Raw genomic sequence first — 21206 nt, forward strand, 5'->3', positions numbered from 1 at the left:
TGTTTATTTTCAGGTACGTTCCTGAATCCCTGGTGCTAGGATAGGTGCAGTGCTTGCTTGCTTGTTTGTAGTACTGGGGATTGAACCCAGAAGGGCCCTTTTTTAATTTCTTATTTTGAGACAGGATATTGCTGATTGCCTGGGCTGGTCTAGAACTTTGAATCCTCCTGCCTAAGCCTCCTGAGGAGTGGGAATTGCCTAGTGTATTTTAAATATTCAATAAATTTTGGATGATTTGGGGGACTATATAAATGTATAATTTGTTAACAGATGTAGAAAACTTGCATGATGTTTGTTAGGTATGGAACTAAAATATAGAATATAGACAGGAGTTGACTATACTAAGCAAATATATCAGTCTCAAGATATTTTTCCCTTTCAGCAACTTTGAAAAAGTTTTTGCTATAAGTTTTGAATAATAGTTAAAAATGTATTAGCCTTAAATACAATATATGCTTTTATATATTGTGTCTTGTTTAGTTTGAATGTTTAAAGGTTGATATCTAATGTAAATACTTGAGACACTAGAATGGGAGTAAAGTATGGATTCTGCTTATGTGAACACAGTGTTTTTTTTTTTTTTGGTGATATTAGGAATCAAATTCAGATGTACTTTATCCCTTAGCTATATATATCTCTAGCCCTTTTAATTTTGAGACAGGCTCTTACTAAGGTACTAAGGCTGGCTTTGAACTTGTAATCCTATTGCCTCAAGTGTCCTCAGTTGCTGGCATTATAGACATATGCCACTGTGCCTAGTACATTCACCCCGAGAGGAGATCTCTTTGATTCCCAGGTTGTCCTTGAACTCCTGGGCTCAGGTGATCCTCCTGCCTTAGTCTCTGAGTAGCTGAAACAATAGGGTCAGTTTTGGTTAGATTAGTGTCAGTGTTTACGTAATTAAACCCTTTATAAATGTTCTTCAAAGCCAAGCCATTTAATGTGGTAGGATTATTTTTCCTTTTCCCTACACAATTTCCTTTAATAATTGCCTTTTTTTTTTTGTTTGCTGAAGTTTCTGTTTATTATAATTCAGCCTCAAAAGTTCCAGTCTACTCCACATATTCAGGTAAGTCATATGTTCACTCAGTTTCATCATCTTGGGAACAACTTTTCTTGTAGCCACTGGTCTGCTCCAATCTGTACTGATTGATTTTCCTTTACCATTCATTATCCTAGAGAGGCCCTTTAGAGTCTTTTGTGGTCTTGTTTGCTCTTTCTTGATTTATTCCATATTGGTGGAGCTCATTTTCTGGTAGCTTCTTAGAAAAGGTGTCCACAAGGTGAAGTTTCATGAATCTGTGCTTCTTCCCTCTCTTTAGTTTTCAAGAGTTTCTGTTTCTTTTACCAGTTAATTATTCTGAAAGTATCTTTTTTTTTTTTTTTTGCGGTGCTGGGGATTGAACCCGGGGCCTTGACTGCTTGCAAGGCAAGCACTCTACCCACTGAGCTATATCCCCAGCCCCTGAAAGTATCTTTTTAATAATCATTATGCTTGGTCTCTGGTCATTTGGATTTTGATTTAAGCCTTAGGGCAGTTTTCATTGCAGTGATCAGAGACTGGGGCCTAGACATGCAGTTTTCATGATTATGTACATAAGACTTGTAAAACTCCATGAGGGTGAGGTATTTCCCTGGTATTTCCCTAGCACTTGCATAGTGCATACCAAATATTAACTACCCAATTCACATTTGTTGAATGAGCAAATTGGATATCAAAGCAATCTTTTCTAAAAACTAGGTTGTATTTCGTGGAAACTTAGTCCAGGGTGTGTGTGTGAGAGAGATGTGTCCTCAGGCTTAAAATTATGTATATGTGTATTTTACTTTAAAAAAATTAGTTGCATTCAGTATGTCATTATGTCACTTTTGGCTCTGTTTTAAATATGGTTTTGGAATTTCTTGGTGAGCAGCTGTGGTAGGAAGCTGTGGAGGCCTTCTAACAGTTGTTGGATTAATTTTTGTTTAGAGATTCTTCTGCAAGCATACATGAATGAACTCTTTCACTGAGTTGAGTGGAGGTTTATAGACTGATGTTATTCTTTGTCAGAGATGCTGACTGCATGTTTTACATTATTTTAGTAGAGTCCAAAACTAAATGGTACTTATTTTTCTATAATTTTTCTTATATGTTTCATGTCTTTATGAATTATACAGGCCCAAGTCAGAAACTGAGCCATTACTTGAAATACTTCTCTTCTTTTTTTCACATTTAATTTATTTACAATTCTACCCCTCTACTACCTTCTTATCTCCTCTTCTCTATCTGTAAAGTCATTGCCTTAGAATAGACCTTCATCTGTACCTTGGACTATACCCTGCCAATCCATTCTTTATATTTTTACCAGAGTAATCATTCTGAGCTCAGCATGGCAGACTTTTAGTTTCTGTGATTTGGTTTCTGCCTGAATTCCTGTCTTTGCAAATGCTGCTTCCTAGATCTTGAAATGCTCTGCTTCTCCACAGGTTCCCCCTCTCTTCATTTATGTGTGTGTGTGTGTGTGTGTGTGTGTGTGTGTGTATTTATACACGTATGTATTTATTTATATATATATGTGTATAGTCTTTTAATTGTAGAGGGACACAAAACCTTTATTTTATTTGTTTATCTTTTCATGTGGTGCTGAGGATTGAACCTAGGGCCTCATGGATGCTAAATAAGCAACCTACCACTGAGCCACAACCCTAACCCCCCTCCTTCCTTTATTACTTACATGTGGTAAAATGCATACGTCTTACTGTACAGCTTGATGAATTTTTAGGTATATGTACACCCAAGTAACCACTATGCAAAATCAATTATAAATTTGCAAAATTCAAATACACTTTTCCCTTTCCTATCCCAGTTGATACTGCCTCTCACAGGTATTATTCTGACTTTTGTTACCATAGATTGCTTGTACTGTTTTCAAACCTTATATGAATAGAATTCATGCAGTGTTTCCTTTTTTGTGTATGGTGAACTAATTTTTTAAATTATTTTTTTTGGTACTGGGATTGAACTCAGGGCTGCTTAACTACTGAGACACATCTGCAGCGCTTTTTTATATTTTATTTAGAAACGGGGTCTTGCTGAGTTGCTCAGGGACTTATTAAGTTCCTGAGGCTGGCTTTGAACTTGCAATCCTCCTGTCTGAGCCTCCAGAGCCACTGAGATTACAGGCGGGTGCTACCATACTGATTCTATTTATTTTTAAAACATTTTTAAAATTGTCGATGGACCTTTAGTTTATTTACTTATGAGTGGTGCTGAGAATCGAATCCAGTACCTCACACATGCTAGGCAAGTGCTCCACCACTGAGTTACAACTCCAGCCCCTGACTCTCAATTTTAAGACCAAAATTTAAGTATTGTTTCTGTGAAGCATATTGCTAACAAAATTAATTACTAGTGTCTTGAAATTGGGGCCAGTGTGTTTATTTCTAGCATTTGGCATGGTGTTTAGCATGTTAGCATGCTTATCAATGAACTGGCATGTATCTTTCTCTTGAACTATCTGCCTAGCCAGATCGGTTTTTAAAATTTTTTATTTGTTCTTTTTAGTGATATATAACAGTAGAATGTATTTTGACATATCATACATACATGGAGTATAACTTCCAATTTTTGTAGTTGTACATGACGTGGAGTTACACTGGAGGGTCTATTCATATATAAGCATAGCAAAGTTATGTTCGATACATTCTACTTCTTTCCTGTTCACATCCCCCCTCCCTTCCCTTCATTCCCCTTTGTGTAATCCAGTGAACTTCTGTTCTCCCCTCATCTCCCCTTATTGTGTGTTAGCATCCTTATAATAGAGAGAACATTCAGCTTTTGGTTTTTTGGGATTGGCTTATTTCACTTAGCATGGTAGTCTCCAGTTCCATCCATTTATCAGCAAATGCTATAATTTCATCCTTTTTTTATGGCTGAGTACTATTACATTGCCTATATGTACCACTGACCAGATCTTTACCCATCAAAACTAAGCCCAGGAATTTAGCTCTATCAGATGCTTTCCCTAACACTTCCCCTCTTCTTCCTCCCCTGTTTTGCTGTAACAAACTTTCACTGTAGTGTAGTCATCCCCCTACATTACAGCTGCTAGTTTGATTGTTTTTTAAATTTTTTTGGGATGGATTTAAAAATAAGGAATAAGGGACATAGAGGTAACTGGCAGGGGTTTGTTAAAATGTTAATTGAGTCTGGAACTTCTCTCTGTTGCCTGCCTTCTGAGAACAGCCCTCTGGTCAATGGCAAAAAAATGTTGACTGAAAAGGACAACTTGGTGCTTTATGAATAAAGAGAGCTGATAGAATAAAACTAGTAGTGATAATTATTAAGTTGTATTTTTTAATAGAATCATTTTTCAATGTTGTTTATTTAAATAGTCAAATATTCCAAGAATATAAACATTTACTATTAAGGCATTATCAATAATGCTTCCTAGTCCTAAATTAAAATTATTTGAGGGCTGGGGATGTAGCTCAGTTGGTAGAGTGCTTGCCTGGCAAGTACAAGGCCCTGGGTTCAATCCCCAGCACCACCAAAAAAAAAAAATAAATAAATAAATAAAAAATCGAACCCATGAAGCTCAGTAGTAAACAAAAAATAATTCTTTTTATTTAAAAGCTAGATTTTTTTGAACCCAGGGATGTTCTACCACTGAGCTATGTCCCTAGCCCTCAGTTTTTTATTTTTATTTTTGGTACTGAGGATTGAATCCTGTGGTGCTTAATCACTGAGCTACAACCCCAGCCACTTTTATGTTTTATGTTGATACTGGGTCTCACTAAATTGCAGAGACTGGCTTTGAACTTGCAGTCTTCCTGTCTCAGCTGCTGGAGTTGCTGGGATTACAGGTGTGCTGTAATCTTGACTGCTTTTTATTATGATCCGGAGTCTTGAAAAGTTACTGAAGCTGGCCTTGAATTTGCCATCCTCTTTCCTCAGCCTCTAGAGTCACTGGGATTACAGGTGTAGGCCATCTTGCCTGGCTCAGGACTAGTAGATTTCTAATTTGTGTATAATTAGCACCTTTGAATAAATTTGGGTGGCCACTTTTTGCAAGTTAACCTTCATGTGATGGTTCTTAGGTATTTCTTTTGAACAGCGAGTGTAAATAGGGAACTTGGGAAAGTCATGTAAAAATTCTGAGCACTTTTTGGCACCTTTTTCATCATGTAATTTAATTTGATGCATATACCTGCCCCCCCCCCCTTTTTTTTTTTTTTTTTAAATTTGAAATGAGGGTCTTACTGTTTTGCTCAGACTGGCTTTAAATTTAAAATCCTCCTGTCTCAGTCTCCCTGCTAACTGGGACAACAATTGTGCACTCCAGCAGTTAGCCCTACTTAAAAATTTTAACCTCTTCTCCACAGTAAGCATCCTGTGGGGCTAATTGGTTTGCTCTTGTCATATTTCTGTCACTTCTCTTATTTGGATTGACTTTTTCTCTGCCCACATCTATTCTGATAATTGTATATTGTACAAGGTATTGGCAAGACAAGATGAAGTTAGATTATAAAGATTCATTCTCATCTTAACTTCCTTTGCCAATCTTGCTAATCTCAGCTACTTGGGAGGCTAAGGCAGGAGGATCACAAGTTTGAGGCCCACAATTTTGCAAGACCCTGTCTCAAAAATAAAAAAGTATTAGGGATGTGGATCAGTGGTAGAATGTTCCCAGTGCCACAGAAACAAACAAAAGTCCTGCCTCCTCCTCAGGAACTTTTGATGTATTATGCAACACATCTCCTTTGAAATCCTGTGACTCTTAATTTGTATTTGTATAATTTTCATACATATGATATTGTTTCCTGTGGGGTTTAATCTCCCCACTAGATTGAAATCTTGTGGAGGAAATTTTTTTAAAAAACCTACTTTGCACTGTTTTAAGCACTCATTAGGTGTTCACTGTATACTTGATTGAGAGAACCACGTGATTACAGTCATTGATTTATATAATTGTGATAGGTTGCTTTAAAAACAATTTGTAGTTCTTTCATACATAAGAACTTAAGAAATTTTATTGTAAGTACATCTTTTTACTTTCATTTCCATGTCTTCTGAGTGCAGGTAACTTGGTTCATATCTCCAGTTTCCAGTTTGTAAGTTTGTAGGAATGTGACTGAAAGTTACAATTAAAGGTCTTAGAGAACTGCACAGCATGATAATTCTATTTGTGATAGAAGAATTTATTGGAAGATAAGACAATTGTAGGTTGCTGTGGAATTTAGAAGACTTGCTCACCTCATGTATTTGTGTCACTTTGAGGATTTGAAAACATACCCAAAATGTCTACTCTTTACCAGAGCCTCTTGTGGTCCTGGCTGTGATAAGCTAACTGAAAGGGTAGACTTTTCCTGTTTATCTTAGTGTCTCAAATCCTTCTGTCTGGAATATGGAAGTAGTTCATGCATTTTCCAATGAAAGTGAAAATAGCTACAGGTGGATTTTTTTTAGCTCCTCAAAGTTTTTATATTTACCAAATCCTTCACAATTATCCCTTAAGAGTTAAGAAACCCTACCATTTTCTTAATTTATGAATGCATTGTTGTAAAATATTTTTCTTTTTCAAAAGTATTTTTCAAACATATAAATAAATACATATAGTTTTTCCTGTATCTGTGAGAGAGAAGCAGTATTGTATTATTTTCAACTGTATCTTTTTTTTTTTTTTTTTTTGAGACACAGTTGCCTAAGTTGAACTTCTAGTCTCCACTGATCTTCCTGCCTCAGCCTCCTGAGTTGCTGGTACATGCCACCACACCTGGTCAACTATGTCTTTAAAATTAATTATTACTATTATGGGTACTGAGGATTGAACCCAGAGGCACTTAGTTTATTACTAAGCTACATCCCCAGACCTTTTAATTTTTTAAATTTTTAGACAGGTTCTTAGGTTGAGGAAGCTGACATCCCCCTGCTATCCTTTTGCCTCAGCTTCCAGGGAATTACAGGTGTGTGCCACTGTACCTGGCTTAATTATTATTATTTTAATTGTACATATTTGTGGGGTACAGTGTGATAATTCAAGGCATTGATACAGTGTATGATGATCAAATCAGAGTAGTTAGTATTTCTACCTCCTTAAACATTAAATAATTTTTTTTGGTATTAGGAATTGAACTTAGGGGTGCTTTACCCTACCCCTTTTCAAAAAAATTTTGAGATAAGGTTTCACTAAATTGCTGAGAGTCTTGCTATGTTGCTGAGACTGGCCTCAAACTTGCAATCCTCTTGCCTCAACCTCTCCCAGTCACTGGGATCACAGTTGTGCACCTCTGAGCCTGGCTAAAAAAAATACTTTTTGAATAAACTGTGCATATTTTTGAGGTATAGTGTGACTTCTTCCTTTTTCTTTGTTGCCCTTTCTTTTCTTCTTTGTGAGCATTCTACCACTGAACCACATTCTTAGCCCCAATACGATATATCAATATATATGTTACGTGAACTGATCAGGTCAGTAGTGATCATTTCCTTATCATTTCTTTGTGTTTTGAGCCTCTTCAACTACATGTTTTATTAGGATCATTTAAAGATACTTCTGGAATATTTCATTTGAATTTTGTTTAATTTTCCCAAACTCAGGTATGCACATTTTTTTCCCTTGTTTTTCCAATCCATTTTATTATTTTGGTGAAATATGCATAACATAAAATTTATCATTTGAGGGTTTTTTTTTTGTGTGTGTGTACTGGGGATTGAACTCAGGGGTACTTGACCACTGAGCCACATTTTGTATTCTATTTTTTATTTTGTTTAGAGACACGGTCTCAATGAGTTGCTTAGTGCCTTGTTTTTGCTGACGCTGGATTTGAACTCTCAATCTTCCTGCCTCAGCCTCCCTAGCTGCTGGGATTACAGGCATGTACCACCATGCTTGGCTCATTTGAAGTTTTTCAAGTGTATAATTAGTGTCCTTAAGTTTATTCATGATCTTATACAACCATCACCACTGTTTGTTTCCAGAACTTGTTCATCATCCCAGACAAACTCCATACCCATTAAACAATAACTTCTCATTCCACTTTTCCCTAGATCTTGGTAATCTCTGCTCTACTTTCCATCTCTGAATTTGCCTGTTGTAGGTACTGAATCAAATGGAATCATATATTTATCCTTTCATGCTTTAGTTCACTAAGGCTAATGTTTTCAAGTTTCATCCATGTTGTAGCATGTAGCAGAATTTCATTCTTTTTTTCTAGCTGAATACTGTGTACATACCACATTTTGTTTATACATTCATTTATTGATGGGACATGTGAATTATTTCCACCTTTTGGCCATTGTGAGCTGTTAACATTGGTGTACAGATATTTTGAGTTCCTGCTTTCAGTTCCCCCATTCCTGTACCTGGTATTGAACCCAGAGGCACTGAGTTACATCCCCAGCCCTTCTTGTTTTTTATTTTTAGACAGTCTGTCACTAAGTTGATGAGACTGGCCTGGGACCTGCTGTCCTCCTTCCTTAGCTTCCTGAGTAGCTGGGATTTTATAAGTGTGTACTACTGGACCTGGCCTTACATTCAGTTCTTTTGGCTCTCTACATAGGGGTGGAATTGTGGGGTCACATGGTCATAAGTTCTATGTTTAACTTTTTAAGGAACTGCTAAACTGATTTCCACAGCAATTGTACTATTTTATATTCCCACCAGCAGTGCACAAGGGTTCCATCTTCTCCGTATCCTATTCAGTGCTTGTTATCTTTTTATTTTTTATTTTTTATTTTTATTTTTTTTTGGGTGCTGGGGATCGAACCCAGGGCCTTGTGCTTACAAGGCAAGCACTCCACTGACTGAGCTATCTCCCCAGCCCCCTTTTTAAATTAGTAGACATCCTAGGGAGTGTGAGGTGGTATCATTATGGTTTTGATTTGTAGTTACTTAATGACTGATGATGTTGAACATCTTTTCGTGTATATATTGGTCATTGGTCTATCTTTGGAGAAATGTCTATTTAAGCTCTTTACTCATTTTTGAGGTGGTTATTTGTTTTTTATTATTGAGTTGTAGAAGATATTTTGCAAATATTAACTATGTTGTAGAGTTGAAGGTAATTTTAATTATTTCCTTATATCTGTTTTTGTAATGAATTTTAATTATATTTCAAAAACTTTCTTATTACTCAGTAAAATCAAGAATAAAAAAGAAGCATCATCCTTTAGGCCTTTTTTTCATGAATAACCTTTGTTTCTTTCACATTTGATGTAATAAGTAGTTTTTTTTCTGTTGGTATTTCAGTGGGATTAAAGTACCCTTTTAATTTTAAAATTTTTGTGACTTTTTTTGGGTTGTTTTCAGGTTAATACATAAAATACTTTTTGTGTTTTATAGCCAATTACTTCATGAAAATCAGTTTCTGTTTGTGATGTTTCCAATAGCTTCTTTTTTTTTTATTGTAAACAAATGGAATACATGTTGTTTCTCTGTTTGTACATGGTGTAAAGGCATACCATTTGTGTAATCATAAATTTACATAGGGTAATGTTGTTTGATTCATTCTGTTATTTTTTCCCTTCCCCCCACCCCTCCCACCCCTCTTTTCCCTCTATACATTCCTTCCTTCCTCCATTCTTGCCCCCCTCCCTAACCCTAACTCTAACCCTAACACTAACCCCTCCCACCCCCCATTATGTGTCATCATCCACTTATTAGCGATATAATTTGTCCTTTGGTTTTTTGAGATTGGCTTATCTCACTTAGCATGATATTCTCCAATTTCATCCATTTGCCTGCAAATGCCATAATTTTATCATTCTTTATGGCTGAGTAATATTCCATTGTATATATATACCACAGTTTCTTTATCCATTCATCAATTGAAGGACATCTAGATTGGTTCCACAATCTGGCTGTTGTGAATTGAGCAGCTATGAACATTGATGTGGCTGTATCTCTGTAGTATGCTGATTTTAAGTCCTTTGGGTGTAGGCCAAGGAGTGGGATAGCTGGGTCAAATGGTGGTTCCATTCCAAGTTTTCTAAGGAATCTCCACACTGCTTTCCAGAGTGGCTGCACTAATTTGCAGTCCCACCAGCAATGTATGAGTGTACCTTTTCCTCCACATCCTCGCCAATACCTGTTGTTGCTTGTATTCTTATAATCGCCATTCTGATTGGGGTGAGATGGAATCTTAGGGTGATTTTGATTTGCGTTACTCTTATTACTAGAGATGTTGAACATTTTTTCATGTGTTTGTTGATTGCTTGTAGATCTTCTTCTGTGAAGCGTCTGTTCATATCCTTAGCCCATTTGTTGATTGGGTCATTTGTATTCTTGGTGTAGAGTTTTTTGAGTTCTTTATGTATTCTGGAAATTAGTGCTCTATCTGAAGTATGAGTGGCAAAGTTTTTCTCCCACTCTGTAGGCTCTTTCTTTGCATTGCTGATAGTTTCCTTTACTGACCAAAGAAATTAAAGGGATACGAATAGGAAAAGAAGAACTCAAACTATCCCTATTTTCTGATGATATGATTATATACTTAGAGGACCCAGGAAATTCCACCAGAAAACTTTTAGAACTCATAAGTGAATTCAGTAAAGTAGTAGGATATAAGATCAATGCACATAAATCTAATTCATTTTTATACGTAAGTGATGAAACTTTGGAAAGAATAATTAGGAAAACCACCCCATTCATAACAGCCTCAAAAAAAAAATAAAATACTTGGGAATCAATCTCACAAAAGAGGTGAAAGACCTCTACTACAGAATACTAAAGAAAGAAATTAAAGAAAACCTTAGAAGATGGAAAGATCTCCCATGTTTTTGGATAGGAAGAATTAATATTGTCAAAATGGCCATACTAACAAAAGTGCTATACAGATTCAATGCAATTCCAATTAAAATCCCAATGACGTACCTTACAGAAATACAGCAAGCAATTATGAAATTCATCTGGAAGAATAAGAAACCCAGAATAGCTAAAGCAATCCTTAGCAGAAAGAGTGAAGCAGGGGGTATTGCAATACCAGATCTTCAACTCTACTACAAAGCAATAACAACAAAAACAGCATGGTATTGGTACCAAAATAGAAAGGTAGATCAATGGTACAGAATAGAGGACACGGACACAAACCCAAATAAATACAATTTTCTAATACTAGACAAAGGTGCCAAAAATATGCAATGGAGAAAAGATAGCCTCTTCAACAAATGGTGCTGGGAGAATTGGAAATCCATATGCAACAGAATGAAACTAAACCCATATCTCTCATCGTGCACGAAACTAAACTCAAAATGAATTAAGGACCTTGGAATCAGACCAGAGACCCTGCATCTTATAGAAGAAAAAGTAGGTCCAGATCTTCAACATGTCGGCTTAGGACCAGACTTCCGTAACAGGACTCCCATAGCACAAGAAATAAAAGCAAGAATCAATAACTGGGATAGATTCAAACTAAAAAGCTTTCTCTCAGCAAAAGAAACTATCAGCAATAGCTTCTTTTTTAAAAATATTTTTTAGTTGTTGATGGACCTTTATTTTGTTCATTTATTTATATGTGGTGCCTCACACATGCTAGGCAAGCTCTCCACCACTGAGCCACAACCCCAGACCCTTCCAGTAACTTTTAAATTATTCTCTTGTTGTTTCACAACTTTTTAAAGTATTTTGGGCACCAGAAAAATTGCTGTTTGGTAATGTCACTAAAAGTGTTTGTGTTGCTGCAGAGTATGATTAGGAAAGGAGGTCTAGTCCTTTCATTCAGTTAATTATAATAAGTAATTATAATACATTAATTATATTTTATAATTAAAATCTTTTAAAAAGTGTAAAATATTCTTTTCAATGTCAAGGTTTATAGAACTGTCTCATAGCTCTTTATTAATTTATGAAGAATTTAAGATATTTTGAGTTTATCCTTAAGGTAATCTAGTTAAGTTTTTAGTAAAGAGTTGAAAAATACTTTGTTCATCTGTGTTCTATAAAGAAGTTAAAAGGAGATTATTTTAAAACTGTTGACATAGAAAAATTGAAATCTCATAAGAAATCAATTTCCCTCTAAGAAAGCTCCTTTTTTCTGAATATATTAGTTTCTTTTCTCTTTAAAAAAAATTATGTTCTGTGCTTTGATTTGAAAGTAGCAGTTTATTTATGGTTATTAGAATCAAATAAGTGATTGAATTAAACATCTATTAATTAAATATTTATTAAGGGCCTTCACTGTTCTAGGCTATGTGCTTAGTACTGGGGATACCAAGACAAATAAGACAGAATATTCCCCTCAAGGGTGGTACCACACAGGGAGCAAGTGTTGTAAGCAAAAGCATACTGGAATATCAACTACCAACCAATGATACTTTTGTAAAACTTATGTAAAAAATTTAAAAGCAATGTAACAGTATTACTTAGAGACTGGAAAAAAATCCACTTAATTCTGTCTGCTAACACAGCTAATTATTTAACTTTTTTCAAGTTAATATTTTGTAATTGTTTTAATCATTATGTACATGAAATTTTGTTTCTTATTTCTCCAAGGTGTGTGTGTGTGTGCATGTATTTTAACTTTATTTTTTTATATTTTTATGTGGTGCTGAGGATTGAACCCAGTTCCTCACATGTGCTAGGCAAGAGCTCTACCACCGAGCCACAACCTCAGCTTGGAGATGTATATTTCTAATCAGTGTTATATATGCCTATAATTTAAAGTGTTAAATAGTTTGAACAAGATTTGTTAAATGAGAAGCAGTTCTCTTAATCTTCCTTGGCATTTTCTCCTTCCCTGAGGATACCACATTATATTCTGTTAGTTGATCTTTGGTATTTAGTACTGATTTTTCAGATTTATGCATTATCTGTTGACTTCACATTTCTTTTTTTAAATTTTTTTTAAGTTGCCAATGAACCTTGTTTTATTTATTTATATGTGGCACTGAGATTCAAACCCCATGCCTCACACATGCCAAGCAAGTGCTCTACCGTTGAGCTACAACCGTAGCCCCTTGACTTCCCATTTCTGAGAATGAGAATTTGGTCTTTGTTCCTCTCTTTCCCCCATAGCCACTTCCCTCTCCCCTGACCTTATTACTTCATTATAACAATAGTTATATGTTAATGTTCATTAGATAAATATTTAGTGTTTACTTTATTAGGACCATGCATATATGATCTATAGCTAAAGTTATATAATAGGCTGTGATGACTTTTCTGGCACAACCTTTCTGGAGCTAGTAATTGCTTTGGTTTTGTTTTTGCTTCATATTTTAAGTACTTGTCACTTATTCAGTAGTAACCTTTGTTACTTTACCAAGATTCCTCTCAAGTCTACCAGATGTTGGCAGTTTCTTCTGATGTCTCTTGTGGCTGACCATCTCACTGGTTTCAAACTTAGTGGTTACTGTGTGAACCTGGCTCATATTTATGTCCTGGAAACTCCTTCACCGTTCATCCTGGGAATTCTCTACTAGATCTTTTGTTACCTGGATTCCAGATGTTCTGCTTTCTAAATTTTGTCTCATTTGAAGCATGACTTCCTTCTGGAACTTTCTGAGAGTTTATGGGGTAATGTATTTGAGATTCATAAGCTTGAAAATGTCTTAAGCCTGTCCTCATACTTGACTGAAAGTTTGTCTGAGTTAAAATTCTAAGTTAGAAATAATTTTTCTTCAGAATCTAGAAAGATACTGCTTAAGTTTTAGCCTGGCTTCCCACATAGTTGAGATATACAGTGCTGTTCTAATTTTAGGACCATTGTAATTGTTTCTGTCTATAGAAGTTGATTGGATCTTTATCCATATATTCTGAAATTTCACCATGATACCCTTTGATGTGATTCTGTTTTCACTTATTCGCTTATTAAAATGGGTTCCTTTAGTATGAAGACCAATCTTCTTTAGTTCTAGGAAATTTTCTTTAATTATTGCATAGATAATTTTTTCTCTTGCATTTTTGTCTGAAACTCTTTACGGTTGGATGTTGGACCTCTGAAGGAAATAGGATTTCCTTTTTCTTTTTGGTGCTGGGAATAAAACCAGAGCCTCAATGATGCAAAGTGTGTGTGGTCTTCAAATTATTTGAGAGTGGTATCTGAGTGTTGATTTTACTAGACGTTTTTCAGTATTTGTAGTATAACTTGCAAAAAATTTCTTTGTCAATAGAATAATCTAAAATGGCAGTTTTAATTTGTATTTTTTCAGGTAGTGTCAAGATAGAACCTTTCTCCACATTTTTATTAGTTTGTATTTCCTCATTCTTGTAAATTTTTTTGTTCTTTTTTTCCTATCATCACTATTAGTTCTTAAAATTGTTCTTTAAAATCATTTTGTAGCTGGGCACGGTGGCACATGTCTGTAATCCCAGTGACTTGGGAGGCAGAGGCACAAGGATTGCAAGTTCAAGGTCAGCTTCAGTAACTTAGTGAGACCCTTTCTCAAAATCAGAAATTAAAAGGACTGAGGATGTGGCTTAGTGGTAGAGCACCCCCTGGGCTCAATAGCACAAAAAGAAAAAAAAAAAAAATCAGTTTGTAGAGCACTTTACAATAAATATCTTAAATGTTAACCACTTCCCAAATTCACTGCAAGTACTTTTCTAATTAGTTTAATATCTTGCTGTTTTTTTGGTGCTGTTTTTAATGTGCATGAATTAAAAATTTGTTGCCAAATCTGCCTACTGTTGTGTTTGTTTTACTTCTGATATTTTGCATTTTTACTCCCAATATGACTGACAAATAATTGTAATTTAGGATTTCACATATTTAAACTTAATATTCACTTTTAAAAATTTACCTGAAATTTATATTGGAGTGTGGTAAAGGATCTGAATTTATGACTTTTTTAAGTAGCTAAGCAGCTAAACCAACATGAGCCAGAGAATCATTTCTATTCTTAATTATACTCTTCAACCCTTACTAGGGATGGAATCCAAGGCTTAAGGAAGCCCTGTACAACTGAATCACACCCCAACACTTTGGTCTTAATTCTTAAAATAAATAAATAAATAAATAAATAAATAAAAGCCTTAAAATAGTTTATATATGCATAATACCACCTGCTCTGCTTTATAAATTGTTTTTCCATTTAGTCTTGTATTAGAAACTTGTATTTTCTCAGAGAAACTTGCATTACATCACGTGAACGCCAGACTTCCTTATTTTAATTATTTGTTCTGCTTTAGTTGTTTGCGAAGTTATTGTACACTTTTGCAATTATGTAATAAAACTTAAGAATGTTGCCATCTTGAGGTTGTATATAGAACCATGTATGGTTATCAGGAAATTGCTGAGAAGTAAGAAGCACTGTGTCATGTAAAGAAACTAAAACCCCCCAGATAAATTTTATGTTTTATCATAATTATCATGGTCATGGTCATCATCATTATTATTGGCATTGGGAATTGAGCCCAGAGCTATATCCCTAGTCCTTTTTTAAAAAAAAAAAAAAAAATTAATATATTAAGTTGTAGATGGACACAATACCTGTATTTTATATATTTTTGTGTTGTGGTGAGGATTGAACCCAGTGCCTTACCTTACTGCTAGGCCAGCGCTCTACCACTGAACTGTAACACCAGCCCTCATTCAGATCTTTATATCAGAATTTTTTATTAACTATAAGTAATTGCATTTTCCTCCAATTAAAATTTACTATATACTGTAATAAAAGCAGTCTAATATTTGTAACTGTTGAGTTAAAAAAAATCACATAAACAGCAAATGGTCCACTGTCCAGTATTGAAGCACAGTGTGTTATGCTTCATTATCTCTTGCAGCAGGAAGAATGGAATTATTTTATTAAACAGGGTCAGAGGGGGGTAGGGTTGTTGCTCAGTGGTAGGGTATACCTGCCTGAGTACCTGGGTTTAATCCATAAAAATCCATAAAAATAAAAAGTCAGTGAAATAGAGTGAAGTTGATTAAGTGGAACTTTTACTTAATGACAACTCTTAGATATTCAAAAAAGTTTTTGTTATTGACTAGCTTGTGTGGTTCTTTCAAGTGTATGAGATTCTTTTAAAATGTGGACTTAAAATTCTTAGCCACTTTTTTTTTCTCAGTAGTCCTGGGAATGGAACCCATGGTCTTAAGCATTATGTCCCTAGCCTCTCTCATCTGCTTTAATAATAGCATTGTGTTTCTGTTTCTGGGAGAAAAGTAGCACCAAGAATTTAAATAGTAGACATAAGTGAAAAAAATTTGAGAAAATTTAATACTTATTTTAAAAATTTAAACTTTATCTTTATAATATCCTTTATAATAAACCAGTAAATGTAAAAAAATGTTAATTATATTTAAATACAATTCTTAACTTTTAGAATTATAGAAATTAAGAATCAGGATATTCTTAGTAAATCTAACAAAGTTATATTTCTTTTTCCTAAAAATCTATTTTTATTTTATTTTTTTCTTTTTTTGCTGTATTGGAATTGAACACAGGAACTCTACCATTGAACTACATCCTAGCCTTTTTTTTGGTACTGGGTATTGAACCCAGGTGTGTACTTTACAATTGAGCTGCATCCTAAATCTTTTTTATTTTGTGAAAGTGTCTTGCTAAGTTGTTGAGGGTCTCCCTAAGTTATTGAGGCTGGCCTCAAACTTTTGATTTTCCTTCCTCAAAAATCCTTACTGGGATTTTTTGGTGTGTGCCACTGTACCTGGCTCATTTTCATGTTAAATGTCAGAGTCCTACAGTTATTACTGTTAAAAAAAAATGGATTACTAAGGATATAGCTCAGTGGTAGAATGTTTGTCTGTCATGCATGAGGTCTTTGTTTTAATTCCAAATACTCAAAAAAATCAATTTCTCAAGTAATTTTGAAGCTAGAACTTTCCATAAGTTTGATTTAAGGCAAACTCTATTTGGTATCGTTCGTTCTAGTTTTTTCTCTTATGTACTTGTTTTGTGGCATTATTTTTGGTATTTTAAAAAGGCACATATGAACTTTTGCTTATAAAAGCTCCTCTCTGCATCCTTTTAGTAATTACCTTGTTTCCTAAGGAGTTAGTAACCATTACCATGAAGTCACATTATAGTGAAAAAAGTATTACAATTTTTGTGCTTAACCAGGACAAGAATTCCTTGGGGAAATATTGAGTGAATGATTACAAGGAAGGTAATTCTTCAGTTACAGATTAACTACAAAGTTAAATTCAGCTACAAAACAGTCATTTTAGAGAAATAATTCATGGAATTAGATTAACAACAATTAAAACTTACTTTTTACTAAGAAACAATACCAGTAAACATTTTTCTCATTTAAGTAAAACTTACGCTTACTGAAATAACTTTTCATTTTTCTTCAAACCATAAACTAGTAATGGTAATGTTAACTGTCTATTCCTCTACCGAAATTTTTAGTGGTATTGATTTTTATCCTTGTTTATGAGTGAACTGTTAATATGTTGCCATCTATGCCCATGGTTTTATAGTCAGTCACTTACCTGAAAGTCATGATTGGGAATTTAGGATACAATGAAAATACACTCACCCCTCTGAATCTGCCAAGGTTTGGGGTCTAGATTTCTTATGGATTCCAAAAACTTCAAGTTCCTTAAATCTCATTAAGTCCCTTTTATAAAATGGTATAGTATTTGTGTATAACTTAGCATATTCTCCCATATACTTTAAAATCATATATATATATTACTTATAATATCTAATACAGTTTAAGTGGTATGAAGAGAGTTGTTATTCTGTATATTTTGGGAAACTTAGCATATTCTCCCATATACTTTAAAATCATATATATATATTACTTATAATATCTAATACAGTTTAAGTGGTATGAAGAGAGTTGTTATTCTGTATATTTTGGGAAAAATGACAACAGAAGATTCATACATGTTCAGTTCAGGGAATAATGACAAGAAAAAGTTTGTATATGTTCATTCCAGTTGGAATTTTATTTTTCCAATAGTTTCATTCTTAGGTAGGTTGAATCTGTGCATTTAGAACCCAGTTTCAGTGGGCCATTTCATTGGTATTAGAAAATCTGAGACTAGGAACTAGGAAGCACCAATGTCTAAGTCATGTAAATTAATTGTCTATGATACATGACAAAAAAATTTCAGATTAAAATACTTATTACCGAGGTTGGTATGCACTGTTTTGTTTCTTTTTGATACTTGGGTTTACGGGCATGTGCCACTGTGCCAGGTTTGGTGTGTACTTTGCAATAATAAATTATTGGCACGATACTGGAGAAAATATAACTCAAGGACTCAGTCTGTGTAAACGTGAATTTCTTTAAAGGAGTCAGACTTGTTCACACCTGACTCCTATGGGTTTAAATAATTCTCTTAAAATTGTTTTTGGTATTAAAAGGAATAAAATGGGTTATTAGATTTTTTGTTAGCTGTTTTTAATATTGGTATCATTAATAGTAACAAAAATGACACTTTTCCTGTCATTTCTTAGATGTAGTTGTTGCTAAGACATCAGTTTTCATTACTCTTTCTTCCCAAATGACATCAGTGTTGAAAAGTGAAGCACTGTAAATGTTCTTTTTCACCAGTTTCCCAAGAAGGATGTTTAAAAATGTCTGTTATTTTCATTTTGTATAGGAAGAATAGTTCCAAGATTCATTAATACATTTTCTAGTAGAATATTTTGTTGTTTCCTAGTTCTATGAATGTGTTCTCTTCTAAGGTGGTATTTTTCTTGTTTTATTTTTGGTATTATCTTTCAACAAGGGTCTTAGAGACACATTGGGATGGATGATTCTGAGAATTATAGGAAAAATTTCATCATTTTTTAACTAAAAGGGACAAGAAGTTAACTTTCAACTTGAAAATTATGGATTTAGCTAGTACTAGTAGACTATAGATCTAAGCTTCTTTTTATAGTCACTTGATGGAGATGTTATGTTAATCCATATTTATTTGTGACTTTATAAAGGCAAATCTAAAATATAAAATTTGAGTTGTATATAGAAGATGGATCTCCTTGGAGGATTAGGCTTTTCTTGGTTAGTATATTAGTGAATAATGAAGTTTATGGAAAAGAGTTTAGGATAAATTACATTTTTCTTTATCATGTTGTAAAAGATTGCTCTTTAAAATGAGTGGAGGTAATAAATGATTGTAAATTCATGGATACTAAATTTGATAGGCTTAGCAGGTACTATGGTCTGTTTGTTTCTTCTCTAATTCCTAATTGTGTTGAAACCTAATTCCCTGTGCGATGATATTAAGAGGTGGGATCTCTTTATGCAGCCATAAGAAGAATGAAATTGTGTCATTTGCAGGAAAACGGATGGAAATTGAGAACACTGTGTTAAGCAGAATAAGCCAAATTCAGTCAAGGGACATACATTTTCTCTCATGTGGAAGCTAGAGAGGAAAAAGGAAAAGAAAGGTTGGGGGATCTCATGAAAATCAAGGGAGATAAGTAGAGTACAGGAAGTGGACCAGGGAGAGAAAGGAAAGAAGGAAAGGAAAGGCGACATATTGAGGAATGATATTAGTCAAATTATAATGTTATATTATATACATGTACAAATATGTAACAATGAATCCCATCACTATGTACAACTATAATGTACCAGTTGAAAAAAATATGGAAGAAAAAGAAAACCAACCTATAATAGAATTAAAAAAAAGAAAAGAAAAAAACCTGGTACAATTTTTGGGAGGCAGTTGAGTCATGGAGATGTAGTAGCCCTCGTGAATAGGATTAGTGCCCTTGTAAAGGAGGCCTAAGGGATAAGGTACTTCATTAATAACCCAAATGGACAACAGTTTTTGGGACATGGTAGTTAAAAGAGAAACAACACTGTTCCTTTAAGGAACCTGCAAACTTATAACCTTCGGTGCCTCCCTACTTTCTTCCACCCCCGCTTTCCTCAGTTCTTCCCTTCCCCAGAACAAAAGAACCAACACAGATTATGTTATCCTTGTGGGACTGTTGTAAGGTTCTTATGCGATAGTGTCTGTGAAAATGCTTTTAGAAGAGTCAACTACTAGATTAGGCACATTAATTTTCTTGTTTAGTAGGTTAAAGATTCTGGAGACCAAAAACTTGTTATATTACATTTTGGTTAGCTTTATTTATTCATTTATTTTTGTGGTTACTGAGGGTTGAATCCAAGGCTACTTAGCTCCCTTTTATTCTTCCTTCATTTTGAGACAAGTCTAACTAAGTTGTTGAGTCTGACCTTCTATTCTGTAATCCTGCTTCTCCTCCCCTGTAGTTGGGATTACAGGTTTGTACCAATGTGCCCAGCTATTTTTCTTTAATTTATACGTGAGTTTGGGCTACTAGATGTGTTTTGACTCAGCGCCCCCCCCCCCTTTACTGAAGGAATGGAGGAAACATTTTTAATACTTTTGAATTGATGAGTACCATGTTGCTGAAAGCTTCAGAAGTTTATGAACCAGGAAAATGATAAATTGTATTTGTATAACTGCTGAAAGCAAGTTACTAAACTAGAAAATTTGTCATTAATGTGTTAGTCATTTTGTTACATTATGGAAAATAAAAACTAATGAATACTTAAGGGCATTCTCTATATTTTTAAAACTCTAATACAGCAGTGCAACAGATTTCCTGTGATCATAAAGTAAGTGATATCTTTTTTGATTCTTGTTTTGTTCTTGTGGACAGTTTTACAGACAGTTTTTACCCCCAAATTACTTGTAGTTAACTTTATAGTGACATATTTGACATATTTGACATAGGAGCTGTCATTCTTCATAGAAGAAAACTACAACTTGCATGTTTCTCCATTTGTGCTCTAAAGTTTATAAGTTGTTACTGGTTCATTGTCTTTTACAAAGATTCCTTTCTGTATTATTTCTTTTCACATTTTTACTATTAATAAGACCATCTTAATACGCAAGTAGACAACTTCAATTTTTTTGTGTAATGCAGCCAAGCTCAGGGATGCTGGAGAACAGAAGTAGTGGCAGATGGGGCATCCTGATTCTCTGTAAAGATGGGGTGGTTCATTTTGATTACAGACACTGGCAGTCTGTGAAGTGAAGATATGGAGCCACAATCCATTTTGCAGGCTGCAGTAACCATGTGTGTTGTGGTAAAGCCAAGAACAACTTTGTATGGACATAGCAGAAGAGATGACTGGATCCATTTTTTGGTTTCCAGGCATAGACCTCCACATAGCAATATTGTCAACACTGTATCTGAGCACTGAGGCCAAATGGTATAGATATTACCATACTGTTTTCTACTTCAAATGACAAATGATCTGCTCAGGAATAGGATATAATAAGGGATCCAGATTTATACCTTCTCTTATACATAAGTGGAGATTTATTATCTT

At 34.4% G+C, this 21206-nt stretch overlaps 1 protein-coding gene and 1 long non-coding RNA gene across 3 annotated transcripts in view; one reads left to right on the plus strand and one right to left on the minus strand.

Annotated features, from left to right (window-relative positions):
• Positions 1-21206, plus strand: part of USP32 (ubiquitin specific peptidase 32) — a 190808-nt gene that overhangs the window by 7299 nt on the left and 162303 nt on the right. The window lies entirely within an intron of this gene.
• The window catches only part of LOC306656379, a 95065-nt gene that overhangs the window by 5046 nt on the left and 68813 nt on the right, over positions 1-21206 (minus strand). The gene's annotated exons all lie outside the window — the stretch shown is intronic.

Source organism: Sciurus vulgaris (assembly GCF_902686455.1).
Source record: "Sciurus vulgaris genome assembly, chromosome: 3".
Taxonomy (NCBI): Eukaryota; Metazoa; Chordata; class Mammalia; order Rodentia; family Sciuridae; genus Sciurus; species Sciurus vulgaris.